This window comes from Podarcis gaigeae, assembly GCF_964106915.1.
Source record: "Podarcis gaigeae genome assembly, chromosome: 5".
In the NCBI taxonomy this organism is placed as follows: Eukaryota; Metazoa; Chordata; class Lepidosauria; order Squamata; family Lacertidae; genus Podarcis; species Podarcis gaigeae.
In genome coordinates, this window is record NC_139681.1 from 27301083 (window position 1) to 27316314 (window position 15232).

The following is a 15232-nucleotide window of genomic DNA, read 5'->3' on the forward strand; positions in this document are numbered from 1 at the left end:
TTTGGGACCCTGGCTGAGGGTGATGGGAGTTTCAGCCCCAAACATTTGGAGGGCACAACATAGTAAGGCTGGAGAAGACAACCCTGGACTACATAGCCAGGTGTGGGGAACCTCTGGCCCTCCAGGTGTTGCTGAACTATCATCATCCCTAGCCACTGGCCATGCTTGCTGGGACTGATGGGACTTGTAGTTCAGTAACATCTGGAGTGCCAGAGGTTCCCCACATTGGTCTGTGCCAATGAGCTGACATTATGCTCTATAAGGCAGCTTTGTAGTTTGTCTCCACAATCTTAAACAAACTTAACTGTGTTAAGTACCACTGAACACAGTGGGATTTACATCTGAGTGAACAAGCCTAGGATTGTGCTATGAACCAGGTTATAGTTCTGCACCTGTCCCCCTTAGCAATTCATGGTGGCTATGGACAGGGTAGAGGAAGGAAAGTGTCCTCTCCACTACCACACACCCATGTCAAGTGGTAGGTCCCTTAGTGAGTCTTCTGCTCCATGTCACAGTGAGACACTGAGGTAATATCCACCACCCAGGGGTATCTGGGGTGTCCCTGTTCACATACTGAGTTCAGTATGAATGCATACACTTTTAAAGATGTCAGCAGTGGTCTGTTTTTTTTTTCTCAAGTAGGCTTCGCATTAGAACATATGGATGTAAGAAGAGCCTGCTGGATCAGGCCAGTGGCCCATCTAGTCCAGCATCTTGTTCTCACAGTGGCCAACCAGATGCCTGTGGGAACCCCACAAGCAGGACCTGAACAAAACAGCATTCAGAAGCATTACTGCCTCTGAACAGTGGAGGCAGAGCAGAGCCATCATTTGAAATTTAAGATTTTTCACCCGGAAATGCATTACTTTACACTTGCATTTGCCATTTTGCTGCCCATTCACTGAGTTGGGAAAGGTCCATTAAAAGCTCTTCACGATCTCTCTCTTGTTTTCACAATTCAGTACCCTCAGCAAACTTGGCCACCTCACTGGTCAGTCCTAACTCTACATCTCTCCATTCAGCGTGCCTGTCTTTGTGTCCCATTTCTATGTGTGCTCAGTTTTGCTGCCCAAGTAGCTTTCTACCACACATTTCACAGAACGAGGACACGTTTTACCTCAAGACACTTGGTCATTTAGCAGTTCAGGAAAAAAGCTTTGATCATGCATCCCCTTTAATGTATGTATTTTTTTCCTTGCAAGTGTCAGGAAGAGGAAATTCTATTTCACCAAGAGCAGGTTCTCAGCAGAGCATGACCTAGAGGCATACATAAGCAAGAATCTAGAACAACCAAGACAAAAGGCAGCTCGCTAAAAATAACCCAGCTCTTCATTTTTCTCTATGTGGAGTATTGTGCCAGCAGGCTTTCTTATTCACTTCAGTATAAGGAGGCACACACAACCTTTGGCACATCATGTCCTGCTGAAAAAGCTGAGGATTCTATAGGTAGGGCAGCCTTTTGGGCACAGAACAGCCCCCGCTGCCCCAAACACTGCCAGATCAGTAAGTATTGATATCTCCATGCTTGGGTATGGCTGAATTGGCCTGTTTCTTCAGCACATCTTACATAAATGCATCCACTGTAATGCAATAACACAAGACAGAGACATAGCAATTTAAACGTGAAGACAAACATTACACCTAAACAAAGGGGTGGTGTGGCTGTCTTTTGTTGGACGCATGTTACCCCCATATTCTGTATTGATCTCTTATCCTGGGTCCAACAGCTTTCTTTCTCTGCTTGCTCTGGTTAACCATTAAATCAAGTTTTATGAAATCCAGGGGAAACCCAGAAAGAGATTTGCTCCACTTCCTAAACTGCTCTGAAAACAGCTTTTAAATGGGATTCCTCATACTTTTCCCTGGAGTTGCATTCTGGGGCAGTCCACCCTCACCTCTTCACCTTCTTTCCCTGCCTGCCCTCAAGAATCATTTTCCAGTTGTCTTTCCAACTTCTGAGCAGAGCTCTTCTGGTCCTTAGCATTGCTGACCCGACTGATCACATGATACATGCACAAAACATGTCTGCTGCCTTCGCAGTTCATTGTTTCTTTCGATTTTGCCCTCATTTGTTTTAAAGATCCATGCAGGTCCAGCTATGTGAACGTAATCCCTTCTCGATTCTCTGACTCGCTGTTTCTCCTACTCTCTGCCACAGCTGCGCAGAGCTGAAGGAAGAATACATGGGGAAACACGGGCTTTCACAGATCTTCCTCAAGTAAAAGCTTAGGCAAAAATCCCAAGTACGAACACCCAGCTCTGGACCAAATTGAAAATGGGCCAAAGAGGTATGGACTTATGGGAAAGTGTAGCTGGGCCCTCAGTAACATAATCAGATCCCAATGTGGTTTAAGATGAAGTTGGATGCTATTTGGAGAAGGATAGACTAGATCATTAGTTTACAGAGAGCTCAGCACACATCCCACTCAGACCATTAAGCGGCCCGAATTTGTTTTATCATTACAGATTTTGCAGTGTTCTATTAAATCGGAATTGTGCAAAGTGAATTTATTTTTAAATAAATAAACTGCAGTCTGATCTTGCAAGGTAACTGGGAATATTTAGGGAGGAGGCTAAAAACAAAACATAACCCCAGGTTATTCTCTGCCAAGCTCCACTCAGAAGTAGAATATCAATAAAGATGGTGAGCAAAAAAAAGGGGTTGTCCTTCATGCAGAAAAATCGTATCCAAATGACCCAAATGCAAGATAATCCCCCTGTCTGGACAAAGCCATGATCTGCCCATAACATTTGGCCAACCCTTCCCAGTCAGGGATAAAGTTTTTCCTAATTTTTCATTTGCTTTGCTTTATCTAATGTAAATATTCAATAAAACAGCCTACTTTGGATCCCTATACATGATTGTAATGTTATCAAGAAAGAAAAATACTCTTAATGAAAGGCAGAATTAACAATTATTCTTAGGAGAACAGGCTGTATCCATGTGTGCCAGAAAAATAAGACAGCCACCAAAAAGTAGTAGAACTGGATGACTCAAATAAATGACTCACAAGTTGTGACTTGAGTCAGCACCGTTCCTTCAAGACCTGCACTTTGAACCAAATGCCGGTTAGGCATTAATAGCTGTTCAAATCTCTTTGCACTCCAAATCTGTATAGGATAAGCAAGCAGAATACATTTTACACTGTTCTGAAAGAGGAAGTGGAAGACCTATATTGAACCAAGATTAGCAGCTCCCAGTTCCATCACTGATAACTCACTGTCTAAGTTTGACATAGTACTTGGATGGTTTTAACAGTTCTACTTTAGGACAAAATGGCTTGGAGGTGCACAACACACCAAGTGAGTCAGACTGTTAAATGTGCTTCCATCGTGTTGAAGGGGCCATTCATTGCTGAGTCACCCTGGCAATGCAACTATGAGTTACAGCCAGAATTTCCAACAGCCCTCCACTCATTGAGGGAGGGCAGGTGGGATCATCCATGTAATTCCCAGTCCTCCATATTTCAAACCCTATACAGTATGTGATTGTGCCCCACAGCTATCTCTCTCTCTCTCAACTCAACGGTTCTGCATGCAGGTTGAATATTGCTACAAATCAAATGGGACTCTATACTAGGCAAGCATGGGCAAACCATATATCCCTTTGTTTCAAAAAAAAGATATAGCTGGGAAATGTGCTTGCTCCATGCAGCTAACCTCACAATAGTTATTGCCATCATTCACTCTAATAGCAAATTATGCTGATTGAGTGCCAATAGGATTGAAGCCATAACAGGGTCAGTAAGAAACAAGAAGGGAGGTATCAGTATATTTTTTTAAAAAGCTTTGGGAATATTTTTCAGGGTGGGAAGACAGCAAAATTGATGTAAGTTTTTTTTATTACAAAAAAACCACACAAGGAAGCCTAAATACATTGGGGGGGGGGTAGTGTGGAGAGGCTGGGGAAAAGGAAGAAAGAAGAGCAATTTGTTTTATTGATTTAGACAATTTATATATGTTAGGAGGAAAACTATAAGCAGTTTTCAAAAACATGAATAAGGATCAAACATGCAAAAGACAAGAACAAAAATCCACATTGTAGAACACTATATTTAATTATGATTGCAAATAAATGCTCTTGAAATGCATTGCTGTTTGACAATTTAACCTTGACTGCATCTAAGAACAAGCCTCTGGAGCTTGATGAATCATCCCTCCTCCAGGAATGTCCATACAACATGTCACACTTTCAAAGGCCCACTTTACAGTAGTACCCTTTTCAATTCTTTCCTAATTTCAACCAAATTTAAAATGCCATCTTTCGTCACCATTTTGCCACCACCTCTCTGCCTCTTGAATGCTTCATGGGCCATCCCTTCCCCACTTCTGAAATGGCCCCTGTAGCTTCTGCCCTTCCCCTCCCCCAATTCCCACAGAGCTACAATTCCCAGCACACTAAGCAGACAACAGCTCCCTGGGGTTTTCAGCCATAGCTGGAGACACCAAGGGAATTGCAACCTGGGAATTGCAAACTAGGAGAGCACTGACCCACTTGCCCTGATTGTGAGCTTCCTGCAGTCAAACCAAGATGCTAGACTAGATGGGCCTGGGGCCTGATACAGCAGGAGCGTGGAGACAACAGAGGAAGGGAGGGATACAGGAAGTGGTCTTATACCGACCCAGACCATTGGTCCATCTACCTTGGCCTTGCCTACACTGGCAGTGGCTCCTTAGGTGGGAGTCTCTCCCAGCCATACCTAGAGACACCAAGGATTGTACCTGGGACAATTTATTCAAGCGGTTGCTCTACCTACTAGAGTACGGTCCTTCCCTAACATAAGGAGGAAGGCAGTGATTACCGGGTCCAAACAGGAAGCTTTCAATAGCCCTTCCAGGTTTGGAGGGCCCAATGACTTACTGGTAGGACCAGTAAGGAGCCCAGTAAGATGCTCCAAACTGCAATATATATATATATATATATATATATATATATATATATATATATTTGTCCACCACATGGTCAGCTGCGTAGAGAGCCAAAGGTTTGCAACCCCAGCGACTCCTGGCAGAGTGCTGAGACTGGCTGCAAATCCCTGCCAAGTATACACTGAGCGGGCAAACCCCATGGTTCACTTCCACAGAATGTGTGAAACAGCATTGTTTTCTCTTAGACCCAAAGATCCTTCTGCAAGATAAATACCTTGTCAAAGCCAGAGGTGCCAGCTTGCCCATAAAACCAATTGGGACTAATCCGCCTTATTGCAAATCAGCCCATGGCCCCGTTATAAGGTGAACTGCAAGCACAAGTTCAAGCCATTCCAGTGAGCAGCATCCTATTTTTATCGAACCCAAGATGCAACAGAAAATATGGCCGTTGCTGTTAAATGTGTGGAGAGGTGGGAGGGATAACTTCCATCCTCTGGCACATTTATTATTTTCTAGAGCAAGGTGTACTTGCCAAATTATGTAAAGGCTGTGTGCGAAGCAGCGATCAATCACCCAAGCAATACCCCCAAGACCAATAAACAGACCCAATGATCATCAATTATTCACAACATGAAAGCCTGGTGCGCTACCAAGCAAGACTAGCTCATATTTCTTTAGTCAAAATACATTTAGGAACCAAAAGATTTTTAATCAGAGAGAGAGAGAGAGAGAGAGAGAGAGAGAGAGAGAGAGAGAGAGAGAGAGTCCCACGGTTCTCTTACAACAGTGACTGCCAGAAGCACCTGGGAAGGTTGAGTAGCTGCCCAGGTCTCGTGTGTTAGAAGATTTGCCTCGCTGGATCAGATCACTGGTCCAGGATTTTGTTCCCAGTAGTGGCCAGGAGCCAGATGCCTCATGGAAGTTCCTTAGCCAAGCATGTTTGGAGCTCTTAAGTGGTACATCCTTCAAACTATGTGTCAAAAAAGAGGAGGGCATTTTTTTGGCCCATCCACTTGTGAGGAACCTCCTGGTCACCACAGTGGTGGGCTGGGTGCAGACCCGGGGGCGGGGGGGGGCCTCAAAAATTATGCATATGCACTCTGGCTCAGAGTGGCCGTCCCACGTGCTCAGACAGAGTCGGGTAGATTTTATGCATTTGCATATTTAATACTACATCTGTTTGGGCCCTCTGCCACTAATCTATAAGGATTCCTAGATGGATGGAAGAAGGAAGGAAGGCCAGGATGGCAACTCACAGAGAATTGCAACATGTGGTTCTGTTAGCTCATAGATGCTGCTCAGAGCTAGAATGATGGCACACAGACGTGTAGGCCGATACAAATTGTTCTATTAAATTTCAGTGATCTGCAAAGTATCATTTTCTCCCACCATATGTGATTGATGTCTCAAAGGTGCTGGCATAGCTTCCCTGCCTCTTCAGATCTTTTGAAGGAAAGTCATTTATAAAAAGGAAAGAAAGAAGTTGGAAACACAAAATTGCCTTTGGGCCCGAGTCTCAGAGGGAGACAAAGGGAGAGTGTTATGAGTTTGTGGGTACCAGACCTCTCTGGCCCTGAATCCAGCAAGTGTTGTAGCTAATCAAGCCTTCAAATTTCAGGAAATAGCCGGATGAGCCTCCTGGTGAAGTGTAAGGAGACCAAAGGCAGGTGCTCTGTGGGTCATGGCAAATGGGTGGGTCCCAACAGTGGTTTGATCCCATTTACCTCACAATAAGCTCCATTTATTTCAATGGGGCTTAACCCCAAGTAGGATAGGATTGCATCCCTAAGGGAAGGTAATTCTGTTGTATTTCTGCATTCAGGATGGGACTGACTACTCTAAGACATTTCAATCCTCTTAATTCCAGATCTTGACCTTATTTGAAACAGTGAGACATAACAAATAGCCCCACAAGTCAGTTGTGCAACCCCAAGAAGAGACACAGCTAGACACAGTGGCCTCACGAGCAAATGTCACAGTGCAGAAATGGTTGTATATCCAACCCAGTTCCAAACTGAATTGGCACACCTGTCTTTTAACTCGCTTGCTATGTGATAGCAATATTAACCAATAAAAAAATATAAAATGCCTCTACCAGGTTACATTAAATAGCATAGTCTCCAGGGATCACACATCACTCCAGTTCAAAGTAATAGAAGTTAGAATCTAATTATCCAAAAGGCACGGGGATACATACACTTATGGTCTAAGGTTTTTCGGGTTGTCCATTTTGTGGCTACCAGGTTCCCTGCTTAAGAAAGGCAGACACAGAGGCTGGCACTCAGACAAAACATAACTGTCTTTATCGATACGGTGATATTGCTGTACAGAAGAAGATTCATGGGTGCCTCATCAACCTGTGATGAGCAAATCATCTTCAAATTAAAAGCACATTTGAAAAGTAGAGAGAAACCTCCAATAAGCAGTAAGCAAGATGTCAAACTTCAGGACAAACTAAGTCAAGAGGTCACACATTCTATAAAATTCAAATCCACTTTTCTACACAAAGCAGAGATTACAGCAAAACAGGAAGGAGGCTATCACCACAGGATATAATTAAAGCTGCAGCTTAACCTGTATCTGTACTGTATCAAGAGGTAGACGCTCACATGGGTCTTGTCCACACTAGTGCAAAATGCGGTTTTGCACCTGCATGTCTGCATTACTGTTGGGGCAGTGTTGTGCCAGATCTTTTCCAATTTTTAATAGCATTCCCCCTCCCCTTCAATCCTGGCTGTTTTGTATTTTCCAAGCCGTAGACTGTATTGCAGAGAAATATATGAATATATATAAAAGGTAAAAGGGACCCCTGGCCATTAGGTCCAGTCGTGACCGACTCTGGGGTTGCGGCGCTCATCTCGCTTTATTGGCCGAAGGAGCCGGCGTACAGCTTCAGGGTCATGTGGCCAGCATGACTAAGCAGCTTCTGGCGAACCAGAGCAGCACACGGAAGCGCAGTTTACCTTCCCGTTGGAGCAGTACCTATTTATCTACTTGCACTTTGACGTGCTTTCGAACTGCTAGGTTGGCAGGAGCAGGGACCGAGCAATGGGGATTCGAACCACTGACCTTCTGATCGGCAAGTCCTAGGCTCTGAGGTTTAACCCACAGTGCCACCTGCGTCCCTTTATATATATATATATATATATATATATATATATATATATATACACACACACACACACACACACACAATCAATTAATAATAATAAAGTCTGCCATTATGGTGATCTCATCGAGGAACTGCTAATCAGCTTCTGAGGTACCCCAGGTTCCTTCAAAACAAAGTTTGAAAACTATGGTCCTAAAGCAAGAATGTACCTCAAACAACAAATCAGCTACACCAGAGTCTAGTCCTTTGATTTAAGAGGCTTCAGATCAATACGGCTTTGGGGAAAACAAGTATTTTCATATAATGCCACAGGGAGTTCATGGTTAACTGGGAATTGCCTGTGGCATGTGCCCATGTTCTCAAACACGTTTTCAAATACAAATTTTGGAACATATTGTTTCCATATTGCGCATACTGAAAATCACAATGCTTATGTTCCAATATTCAATATCCAGTAAAATAAAACGCTCACGTGCCTGTTCTTTCCAAAGCACCATGTACATAGATTATGCTATATGAATAAATGATAATATGCCAGCGTAATACAGTTTCTACGGTGCCAAGAGGTTCTGAATTCTTCTTTTCTCACATGGAGTGAGAATTTCAAAGCAGAACCATGACTCTCTAGAGAGAGACACTTGTTAACAACGTTTCCAGTGCTGTGGAGATACACCATTGTGAATTATTTAAACACCTTTAAAAAGAGCAACAGAACCCTTAATGTCACATTTTATGAGGGAAAACATTATTCAGTTCTTGGGTTAACAAAAGAAAGAGAAGCAAGGGGGAAAGCACCTAGCTTTCCACTCCACCCTCAACTGTGTCAGCTGAACACACTCTCCTTCATCACAACTCTCACAGGCAAAAAAGGAGCAACATCAGAGGAATGACCTGGTCAGGGTGATGATGTCATGGCATCTTTGCCCTGACCAATGGGAGGCAAGGCTGTGAACAAAGGAAGATGGAACTTGAGATGAATTTTCAGTGAAAATGGCAGTTAAGAGCCTATGGTAGAAGGAAGACAAAGTAAAACAAAAAGAACTGAGGGAAAAGGACTCAAGAAGTGGGTGAATTTAAGCTAGAGAAGAAACACCAGATTCAACAGGGGGAGGGGGAGGATTCATTTCAGCATCCAATTACCTCAAGAAGGACCTCAACACAAAACATTTCAATGAAATATACAGTGTGCCAGCTTGAGTCTGAAAGCTAAAATAAACACATGGAACTGCTACTGCCACATTTAAGCACAAAACTGCCCCAGTCATGGGCATAGCCAGGATTTTTGCTAGGGGGGCAGGCCTTTTGTTTGGGGGGCAGAACCTCAGTTTGCTATGTATTTTTATTGAATTTTATTGATTTAAGGAGGCAGCCACCCCTCCTTAGCTACACCCATGGCCCCAGTTATGTTGAATTAGCTGGAGAGGGCCTGGTTTTAATACCTATAACATTTCATAGATGAAACAAAAAAAAAATCCTTCCAGTAGCACCTTAAAGACCAACTAAGTTAGTTCTTGGTATGAGCTTTCGTGTGCATGCACACTTCTTCAGATACACATCTGTATCTGAAGAAGTGTGTATCTGAAGAAGTGTGCATGCACACGAAAGCTCATACCAAGAACTAACTTAGTTGGTCTTTAAGGTGCTACTGGAAAGAATTTTTTTTGTTTTGACGATGGCAGACCAACACGGCTACCTATCTGTAACATTTCATAGATGAATTAACAACACTGTGTAAGCATTACCTTTTCCTCTGGCTCCAGTAGGCTTCCTTCTGCTCCCGATGTCTGAACCTGTGTCCACACAATGTTTATTAGCCACCATCCATATCCCGTAGTTCTTGAGGAATACTGCAGTTTGATGCATTTCCCCTCCAAGCAGCTCCCATCCAGTTTGAAAACAATAAGCCACAATCACTTCACAGTTCAGCTGAGGTGTGTTCCTGTGAGGCAGCTGTTTTGAATGTGCAATCACAGCTTAACGAATAGAGGCAGGTGCAGGTGCCAGGGAAAGAAACAGGCAATGTGCATAGGACATCCCACCTCCCTCTCTGGTTTGTGACTTGAAATGCCATGTAGGGAAATGGCCTGAGTCTTAAGGTGCTAATAATCACACAGCCTTAGATTAGTTTTATAGCTAAACTGTCTCTTTCAATGCTTTTCTTCTCTCCACATCTTCCCCCCCCCCCCATTTGCTATCACTAGAGCCGAAGATGGATTTAAAGGGTAGGGGTAAAGGATCTTTTAAAAGCTCTCTTTAAGGGGTTTTTAAAAGGTTCAAAATGATTAACAGGTATACTTGTGCACACATGGATATTTAGGCCAGACATCAGGTGCAATAGTAAGCTGATTCAGATGCAACACCAAATCATGGTTTGATGTGAGACACATGAGGGGACACTGAGACCTGGACTTTTGTATTCTCCTCTCCTCATACGTGGCAATTCTGTGTCTCCAAACCATGGTCTGGGATTCATCTGAATTAGAAATTCATTTATATGTAACGATATAGGCCACCTTTTGGTGCATAACCCAAATATCATCTTCTCCCATATATATCTGACCTGGATCTCTTCAATGTCCTGCTTGCTCCAGGGTGAATGAAGTGACCACAAAGTGAAGTAACCACCAAAGCCTTTTCAGTAGTAGCACCCTGGTTGCGGAGTAGCCTTCTAAAAAAGGCTCACCCAGCACCATCTTTGTGATCTTTTTTCATCCCATGTAAAGATAGTTATGTTCATCCAGGCCTTTTAAATAGCTTAAGTGGTCTGGAACCTTAAAACACACACACACACACACACACACACACACTCACAGAGAGAGAGAGAGAGAGAGAGAGAGAGAGAGAGTTTTTAATTGTGGCAGTGGTGCAGCAAATTCTGTTTTGTTCTATTTATCTAGCTCTTTCCCTTTTAATGGTTTATGTTTTGTATTACAGTTGTTGTTTTTCTTTATTCACTGTAAGCCCCTCAGAGAATTTTAGGTTACAGCATAGCATACGAATATCAGAAAGGAAGGACTGCTATAAAGACCCAGCAAATACAACAAACCGTTGTTGTTTTTTTAAAAAGCCTGCTATTGACAGCAGTTTTAACAATTCATGAGTTATATATATAATGAGGTAGCTTCTCTATCAATAAAGGTTTCATCTGCAAATTGTATCCAAGAAAAACTCAGTAAAAACATTTTATTTTTAAAAAATAAAGGTTTTATCTATTCATTACAATTTCCACAAATTTATCTTTAGCATCAAATGTATAGATTTGTTGTTACTGTCAAGAAGCATCCTATATTTTCCCCAGAAACACACATGCACACACAAATTGCTCTCCAACAAACAGATTTGCAGATTAAAGAAATTCGCAGCTCCAACTTGTGGACGGCATCTTTGGCAGTGCCGATTTTGAGTTGCCTTTTGAACTACAGTAATTGGTGAGGAAAGGCAGCAGCTTTCTCAGAGCCTTCTCCTTAACATTTGCTAATCCTTTTCATGATGGCTACCCCCTTCCAAAAAAAAAAAAAAAGACATCAGAAGTGCACTGTGCATAAATTTGCTTCACAGGGCTGCTGTCGAGGCAGAAAAGTTATCAAATGTGTTTGTTTTTCTGGGCTTAAAATGAAGAGATATGAAGACAGCCATATCAGCTCTCATCACCAGGGTCATGAGCATGCTTCTCAGCGTGGTTATCCAGAGTAGACAAATGAGATGCTGAGAGTTTAATAACAGCAAACGGCACTGCTGAAAAAGAGCAATTGATCCAGGATACAGTTTCTTCAACCTTCCAACCGCCTTTCATACGCTTTTCAAAGCGTTCCACCTGGTAGCTGGTCATGTCAGTGCCTTGCAAGGAAAAGTTTCAAAAAGAGATGTTAATGAAACTGATCTGTTAAACATGTTACTGGGGCGGGAGGGTGGGGAGGAGAGAGATTGCACATACTTTTGTAAACCAAGAAAATCTTTAATAAAAATACATTTTTTTAAAAAAAGAGAGAGATGTTAAGTGAAATTGATAATGGGTTTCGGCAGCCTAGAGAAATGGATAAGTGGCACGTCCTAAGAAGCCGTTCTGAAGACACGCCAGTGCTTGAGATAGCACAGTGTTGTCAACATTCGAACCCACAACCAGCATATTATGTGCAGTACCTTATCAGCTCTAACCATCTCTGTGGTGGGGAAATGACTAACTGATTGCAATATGTAACCTGTCCTTCTTGTAAGGTTCAAGTGACAAATATTGTGTTCTTTTTACACACACACACACACACACAGAGAGAGAGAGAGAGAGAGAGAGAGAGAGATATCTCAGAAACATGCACCAAACTCTGCAAACCAATTACCTATTGAGGAAATAATTCCATGCCCAGAGAGCCACTGACATTCATTTGCTGCCTCACTAATCATCACGAGATGCTTACCTTTAAGACCTAACTCAGGGAAAGAAACATTTATGGAAATCAGTATAACAGAAGTAATACTTCAGGCTAGAAGTATGAGAGGAGCAGAGGGAATATGTCTGCCAACAACACCCCTATTGACATTTCTGTCACCTTTCAAACTGAGAAAGATGAATTTCTGCTGCAGGGAAGCTTTTGTACCTATGGATGCTCCCCATGCATTTTAGAACCATGGGAAATTGGGGCTCCCCACTGCAGACGTTCACCTACCACAAGTTGGAAGGGTTAGCAACAAGGGGGCTGAGATAGTGAACTCACTCCCACTGCCCCCCACATGTTTAAATAACACCTAGACGCAATGCCTGAAAAGGACTCAGACTCACAACAAAATAAGAACCAGCCTTATACTGAAGTAGGTCACTGGCCTGTCTAGACCAGGGTTGAGGGACCTGCCATTTCTGAACTGCAATTTCCATCAGCCCCAGCAAGCATGCCCAATGGCCAGGGATGATGGGAGTTGCAGTTCAGCAGCATGTGGTGTGACATGGTTCCTCACCCCTGGTCTAGCCCAGTGCTCTCTGCTGTGTCTTTTTCTGGCATCCATGCTCTCAGCCAGCAAAGGTATTTCCCAGTTCTGCTACTTCATTTTAAATTGGGGTACCATGGACTGAACCTGAGATGCTCTTCAGGCCAACCATCTGCTATATCACCAAGCTATAGTCATGCCCCTGGAAAATATATCAAAGATGTTCAAAAAGAAAAAATTCATTACCACAATCTTAAGAGAAATATTTCTCTTATTAAAATAGGAGGTTCTTTAGCTTGTTGTCTGCCCTTAAGGAATACAGACTACGAATGGAAGGAATTGTCAGTTTCAGTTCTCTTAACTTTTTCATTTTCCAATCTTAAATTTTCACATTACTTCCCACTTCTCCACATTGCTGCAGCAATTTGTGGGTTGTTCTTTTTTAAGAGTATCATGGGGGGAAAGAGTATCATGAAAATTATTCAGCATTACACTGTGAATTTCTCCAAATAAACACATTTTATATACATTTTTAACTAGTGTACACATTCCTTGCAAACAATTTCTCTTAATAAAATGCATTTTTGCATGTAGTTTTAAGTAGCATATTCATTTTTATGTGTATTTTTGTAAACATTGCTTGGTTAGAGAAATGCACCACAAAATTCAGGTTAAGTGTGAATTTTGAAGTGTGGTTGCATTTCAGTCTTCATATTGTCATGGAAACTCACTTTTAAATGCAAACTGAATCAAATTTCTCCCCCATCCCTAATGCAGACTATACTGACTAGTTGCCCCATAACAAAGTTTGGTTCCGATTGTGAGATCATTTCTATGTGTCTCTATGCTATGCTGTAGGCCTGCTGCAGCCACTTTCTGGGATAAGAGAAGCCCTACCATGGCACAAGGTGAGGTGGCAGTTTTGAGCCACAGATTTTGTAGCTGGGGCTCAGGGGGTAGCAGTAAGGTGTTGGAGACTAGAACTGCGTGTGCCACATGGCCAACCCTGTACCATAAAGTAGCCTACTGACCTTGTGGGGGGTGGAGGGTGCTGTCCTATTTCCAGTAGTCAGAGAAGATTCAACTGCCAATCCGGTCAGCTTCTCTGCTTTCAATGGGGTGCCACCATCCTTGCTTCAGGCAGGAGAATGTCTTCAGCCGTACCACAAAGCCTCAACCTTTCCATGTTTACTCAGTTATTTCACCCAGGTTTATTCCCAGAGAGAATTTAGGATTGTAAGATTAGGTAGTTAGTTACTGGAAGAGCATGGATGGAGAACATATGCCTTCCCCCAGAAGTTGCTGGACTAAAATTCCCATCATCCCTGAACCATTGTCTATGTTGGTTGGGGCTGATGGGAGTTGTAGTTCAACAGCATCTGAAGGGCTACAGTTTCCCTCCCCTTCCCCGCTATCGAGGTATGAGCTTTATTGGTACAGCAATCGAGAGGTAAAACGTAATAGGTGTACAATTCCTCTGGGCATTTATTAGCAGTTAAAACATTTGTGATAGCCCTTCTCATTCCATTTCTTCTTCTTCTTCTTCTGATGGATTTTGACTTGCTTCAAATTAAACTAAGACAGAAATAGATTAGAATCAGTAGTGAAGTGTGAGAAGGTCCAGCCAAAAGGAGGGGCGGGATTAAAGAATGTGCAGACATTAATACAGTCTGGAGACATACATCCACAAATGAGACTCGGCACATCAAATAAAGATGCCTTCCTCTTGATTTATTGAGAATGCAATTCTTTTTTCTTTTCTTTTTATACCTGCAGGCTGCGATGAAACTGCAAAGCCACTAAAGAATCCGTTAAATGGGAAGGGTGTAACTATAGCAAAGGCCTGAGGTAAAGTTAACTGCAATGATGTTTGGGAATATGAGAAAACTGCCCCAAGACCCAGAGGGGAACAAAGCAGAGAGGGCACACTCTAGGTAGCACGAGAGGCTATCATGCAACATATCCAGCCTTGTATAACCAACATGCTTAACTCTAATTAATGTATGAAGGGGTTAAGACGATAGAATAAGGTGTCCTGCCAGGCTTAACTTGGTCACACCCTCTCACCTTGGGAGAAAGGGTTACCAAACTCTTTGGTCTCTCTTCCACCATGTGAACCCTACCAGCAATGAGGCCTAAGCTGGATGCTCCAAGCTTAGACTGTATAACTTAAGCAAACCATCTTTGTGTTTCTATATAAATAATTTAGAAATTCTTACCATCATAGAAGCCAACTCATAAGTGCCACAGGGGCTTCAGCATCCACAAAATTGATGGGCATTCCCATTCAAATGTTGTGTGTGCACTGCATAATGTGATTGGTTATGTGGGACA

At 42.7% G+C, this 15232-nt stretch overlaps 2 protein-coding genes and 1 long non-coding RNA gene across 3 annotated transcripts in view; 1 reads left to right on the forward strand and 2 right to left on the reverse strand.

The window, feature by feature from the left end:
- FAM13C (family with sequence similarity 13 member C) overlaps positions 1 to 9974 on the reverse strand; it is a gene marked incomplete at its 3' end in the record, with an annotated part of 76577 nt that extends 66603 nt beyond the window's left edge. Inside the window, exon 1 of the mRNA XM_083740420.1 lies at positions 9724 to 9974. The remainder of the gene's footprint in view (positions 1 to 9723) is intronic.
- A 1187-nt stretch (positions 9975 to 11161) lies between these two features.
- LOC310845388 (protein FAM13A-like) overlaps positions 11162 to 15232 on the reverse strand; it is a 49557-nt gene continuing 45486 nt past the window's right edge. Inside the window, exon 8 of the transcript XR_014564659.1 lies at positions 11162 to 11818. The gene's annotated coding sequence lies outside the window, so the exon portion shown is untranslated. The remainder of the gene's footprint in view (positions 11819 to 15232) is intronic.
- Positions 13801 to 15232, forward strand: part of LOC310845411 — a 39779-nt gene continuing 38347 nt past the window's right edge. The window contains exons 1-2 of the long non-coding RNA XR_014564674.1: positions 13801 to 13916; positions 14675 to 14746. This is a non-coding gene — a long non-coding RNA (uncharacterized lncRNA). The remainder of the gene's footprint in view (positions 13917 to 14674; positions 14747 to 15232) is intronic.